The following is a 6,000-nucleotide window of genomic DNA, read 5'->3' on the forward strand; positions in this document are numbered from 1 at the left end:
ACTCCAAATGGATCAAGGACATGGATCTTAGACCAGAAACTATCAAATACTTAGAGGAAAACACTGATGGAACACTTTCCCACCTAAACCTCAAGGACATCTTTGGTGAAACAAACCCAATTGAAATGAAGACTAAAGCAGAAACAAACCAATGGGATTACATCAAATTGAAAAGCTTCTGCACAGCCAAAGAAACTATCACACAAACAAGGAGACCCCTCACAGAATGGGAGAAGATCTTCACATGCCATATGTCAGACAAGAGACTAATAACCAAAATATGCAAAGAGCTCAGCAAACTTAGCAACATTAAAGCAAATGACACCATCCAAAAATGGGCAGAGGATATGAACAAAACATTCACTACAGAAGAGATCCAAAAGGCTCACAAACACATGGAAAATTGCTCCAGGTTGCTGATTGTCAGGGAAATGCAAATTAAGACAATATTGAGATACTATTTTACCCCTGTGAAAATGGCATACATTAAAAAGGACAGCAGCAACAAATGCTGAAGAGGTTGTGGGGACAGAGGAACCCTTCTGCACTGTTGGTGGAATGTAAATTGGCCCAGTCTCTGTGGAGAGCTATCTGGGAACTCTCACAAGGCTAGACATGAACCTCCCATATGACCCAGTAATTCCTCTCCTAGCGATATACTCCCAGGACTCCATAACACACAATCAAAAAGATATGTGTACGCCTATGTTCAAAACAGCACAATTTGTAATAGCTAAAATCTGGAAGCAATCAGGTGCCCAACAACAGATGAGCGGCTGAAAAAGTTGTGGTATATATACACAATGGAATACTATGCAGCTGTTAAGATCAGTGAACCCACCTTCTCTGACCCATCTTGGATGGAGCTAGAAGGAATTATGTTAAGTGAGCTAAGTCAGAAAGATAAAGATGAGGATGGGATGATCCCACTCATCAACAGAAGTTGAGAAAGAAGAATAGAAAGGGAAACTCAAAGCAAGATTTGATTGAATTTGGAGTAGGGCACCAAAGTAAAAACCCTGGGTTGAGGATGAGGGTGGATGTTCAGCTTCACGGGGCAGGGGGGATGGGACACAGTCTTTTGGTGGTGGGAATGATGTTTATGTACACTCCTATCAATTTGTAGACAGATACATCACTATTTAATTAATATGAGAGGGAAAAAATTGATTGAATGTCTCAAACTTTTTAAATCACAGACTGAGTCTTTTTAATACATAGGCTGAGTCATTGATATGTTGACTCTCTTAAAAGCTTAGACCAGAGAGAACAGAAGCAACCGGTGGCACAGCTATATACAAATAATATCAAAGGATATAAATTATGGTGATGTTGTGTATGATACTGCAAATCTTTGAGAGCTTGTTTGGAGGTTCTAGCAGGGAAGCGCAGCTACTCATATACACTAGACCAAAGACTAGTCCATCTCTATTCTCAGTCATCTAGTACAGCTTCGGGAGGGATGCACATGGACCTTTGACGGAGGCATGAGACACCCGCCTAGCCAGCCAGATTAGCCAAATCAACCCTGGTGATCAATGGGGTGACATATGTCACAGCCAGATCGCCCTCACATCCAGATACAGCAAATCCTAACAAAGGGATATTTCAAAGTTAACCAAATTGCCAAATAATGTCATTATAGCAATAACTATCTATTGTCTTCATAAACCCTACGACAGCAGGAACTTTCCACTTCCTCTTCAGAGCCGATATTTCCCCCAGTCCTGGAACCTCTAGGGTGGGACTCACTTTTCTGCAGGCTTCTCTCAAGTCATACCAAATGATATTGCACCTGCCGATCCAAACCTAATCAACGCAAGGAGTACCACCTCAGCATGCTTCACTTCAGACTGTGTCCAGAGACATCAAGCATGGAATGTCAACCCTTCACCTTCATTACTCAGCTGAAACCTTTCCTTTCATAGTATTCTCTAATTCTATTCCAGGAGGTTCACTTCCTAACAAAATACCAAAACCTATATATACACCAGGTCCCCTAAGATAGAGCATATGTTCACATGTATCCATAAATTAGGACAAAATATATACCTGGAAGCAAAAATACATAATAGTCTGTAGTGAGTCGGTATCAAGTTTATAATGAAATAGTGTCTACTTAGATACCCTCCTCATCTACTTCCTATTACAGTTCTCTCACTCACTCCAAAGCTAACCTCATCAAAGCAAGAACTGCAAAAGCTGAATCAGGGCAAGAGACTGGCATACTTTAACGATGACTCTTTAATCACTATCAGGCCACTCCATCAGCTGGGGCCCTATTCTGGGAATCCAAAGATTCCCAAACAGACATGATGGGTCTAGAACTCAAATAAATCCTGCTCTCCATTGTTACAGGTCATCTCTATCAGGAACAACACTGTAGACCCTTTTGTGGGCCCCCATAGGACCTTGCCCTCAACTTGGATCAACAATGGTAGAGAATGTTCCATCCTCCGAAGAGAGGCTGGACAATATACTCTATGCTAGATGGGTCTGATATTGGGGCAGCTGAAGATGGGTCCTGATATTGGGGCAGCTTGGACCGTTCCTACTTATGACCACAGAATGTGAGCTCTGATTCACAGAGATGCAGAGGTCACATAGATGCCTAAACTGAATATGGGCCCCAGATCACATCAAGTCGATGAGGTTTACAGTCAACAATATTTATAAACCTTTCCCATATTTAGGAGCTACTCTCTTACCTGATCCAGCTTTCTGGTTCTTCTGCCAGCCATGACATCACCTCCCCAGACAATAATTAGGATGTACCTGCATATCAGATTTCAGGCTCAGGCAAAAAGAAAAAAAAAAAAAAACACTAGTATAGCCACAGGCCCTTTGGTATATAACTAAAATATTCCTACTAGCTATCTACAAAATGGAGGGCGCCCCAACTCTCCATCTGCACTACTCCAGCCTTTAGGTCCATGATTAGTCATCAATTTGTTTGGCTTTGTATGTTAACTCTCTTTTCAGCCACCAGGTTCCAAATGCTAGCATGATGACGAACAGACTTCCCTGGACAGACAACACCACCAATGTGTCCTGGAGCTTTGCTTCCCCAGAGCCCTTCCCCACTAAAAAAAGAGAAAGACAGGCTGGGAATATGGATCTACCTGTCAACGCCCATGTTCAGTGGGGAAACAATTACAGAAGCCTTCCACCTTCTGTACCCCATAATGACCCTGGGTCCATACTCCCAAAGGGTTAAAGAATAGGAAAGCTATCAGAGGAGGGGATGGGATACAGAGTTCTGTTGGTGGGAATTCTGTGAAGTTGTACCCCTCTTATCCTATGGTTTAGTCAATGTTTCCTTGTTATAAATAAAAAATTAAAAAAGAATACACATTTATATTTGCTTGTTGTTTTAAAAATTAAACAAAAGGATAAATAAAAACAACAAAACAGTGAATAAAGACAGAGATGGAATCCAGGCTTTCAGTTTAAAACAGTTAACACTGTTTGAACCTCATACTTGCATACCGCCATTTCCCAAACTAGTGACTTCTACAATAAACGTTAAAAAAAAAAAAAAAAAACCGGTTCTCACATGCAGCCAAGTAGCCTGTGTTCCATTAACTCTTCCACACTTCAGTAGCACCCGTTCTCTATGTAGGAGTCACTGATGGTGTTCATTTTCACCAAATTTGCTCAGACCAAAATATGAACAGATCAAATTGGGGTCAACAGTAGCATGGAAAGATTCACTACTAAATTCTCAGCCCAATAATAAAACTTTCTCCTACTTTTCAGCCAGTAGACAGCAAGAATTGGTCCTAGACATAGATATCCTTAAAAGATTATAAGAGCATATTTTCAACATAAACAAAGTTTTTAAAAATATTTATTTATTTATTTATTTACTCCCTTTTGTTGCCCTAGTTGTCTTCTTCTTGTCGTTATTGTTGTTGTTGTCGTCGTTGTTGGCTAGGACAGAGAGAAATGGAGAGAGGAGGGGAAGACAGAGAGGGGGAGAGAAAGATAGACAGCTGCAGACCTGCTTCACCGCCTGTGAAGCGACTCCTCTGCAGGTGGGGAGCCGGGGACTCGAACCTGGATCCTTATGCTGGTCCTTGTGCTTTGCACCACATGTGCAAAATTTAGCCTGCTGTGCTACCGCCTGACTCCTGAAAGTTGTTTTTTTAAAAGGTTGCATTTGGGTAAGTAGAAAAAAAAGGAGTAAGAGCCTCCAAGACCACTCTGTAATAAAAAACTGTGATACCAACCCATCCAAATTTCAAACAAAATCTCTCATTTACATCCTACTACTAAAAATGAAGCAGGAGATAAGGTAGCACAAATCCCTTTGAAACCCACTAGTATACAAGGTTTAATTGTAATGATACTATAGTGTGACCAACTACAGTAGGACTGCATAAATTTTAAAGGGAACTTTTCTTTTTAATGATTTACTATTGATTTACAAATTTATAAGATAACAGGTGTATAATCCCACACCATTCCCACCACCAGAGTTCTGTGTCCCCATTCCCTTCACTGGAAACTGCAGTAATTCTCCCAAGATCAGAGATATAGGTTGACTATTATTTCTATAACTATCTATACTTAAGTATATATGTCCACTTTTTTCTATGGTCCTGCCTCCTCTTCCTTTCTAAGTCATACCCACACCTATTACTACTGTCAAATATCCTTCTAACCTCCCTTGTCTCTCTGGGACGTGAAGGAATTGGATTTCAGACCTCTCTGGTCATCTACCCCTAATATTTCTCCTCCTCTTGGAGTATGGACCAAAATTCTTTACAGGGTGCAGAAGGTGGAAAGTCAGGATACTGTGGTGTTAGTGCTCTTACTGCTTCTCATTATTTCCCTTTTTGTGCCACTTCTCAAACACTATGCATGCGGTATAGTGTTGGTAAAATAGTAAACAGAATTAGATTATAATGACAATTAGGGAAAATGTATTTGTTATGCCTTTAGCTTGCCAAAGGAATTAGCTGAAGGGAAAATATTACAGAAATTAATTTAGAAAATTTAAATTTCATTGAAAAAGATAATAACAATAACTAATATTTGTTGAATTCATATATGTATTTTAGGTGTGGTTAAGTTATTTTCACGTATTGAAATTAGTTAATCCTCTTGGAAGAGATGTCTCTTGGGTAAAAGTTTAATATATAAATAAGATACTAACTTGTCAAATGGAGTGGACAGGTAGACTGTCCTGCTAGAGTCAGATGATAGTTGATACTTTGTTTATTTTTAATTTTTTACATTTTTATTTTCTTTATTTATTTATTGAATAGAGTTAGCCAGAAACCAAGAGGGAAGGGGTGATAGAGAGAGAGAGGGAGAAGGAGAGAGAGAGAGAAAGAGAGAGAGATCTGCAACACTGCTTTACCACTTGCAAAACTTTCCCCTTGCAGGTGGGGACCGTGGACTCAAACCAGGGTCCTTGTGCACTGTAACATGTTCCTTTAGCCAGGTGTGCCACCACCCCGCCCCCACATGTATTTGTTTAGAACAAGGTCTCAATAAGTTCCTCAAATTCTCAAAGATACTGGAGAATTCTAGTTCAGTATTCATCAAATGAAACATGATGTCTGCTAACATGAAACATGGAGGTTCAGAAACTCCTTAGAGTAATCATTTATCAAAATGCAGCTCCAGGAAGAATGGAATGAGTAGTTTTTGTTTGTTTGTTTGTTTTTTAAGTTATGGAGTTTGGAGTTTTTTAAGTTACAGAGTTTGAAGGGGCATCTGAAGAGCTTAACATTAGATATTCTATTTAATAGCCAAAGTTGTTAAACCTTCAGGGATATACTTAAATGTTTTTATTATGACGGTTGAGCATGAAGATAACTATGTTAAGTCAGCCCAGTTATCAAGGCTCTCCACAGTTTAACAGCCCATATCTAATAATACCAAAGAACATTGAATCACAAGCTCCTATGGAAAACTTTGCAATAACTCAGAAAAATCTGGTTTCAAGTCAAGTTCTGCTATCTGACTTAGTGTTGGTGTTATTCAAAT

This window comes from Erinaceus europaeus, chromosome 9 (assembly GCF_950295315.1).
Source record: "Erinaceus europaeus chromosome 9, mEriEur2.1, whole genome shotgun sequence".
NCBI classification, from domain to species: Eukaryota; Metazoa; Chordata; class Mammalia; order Eulipotyphla; family Erinaceidae; genus Erinaceus; species Erinaceus europaeus.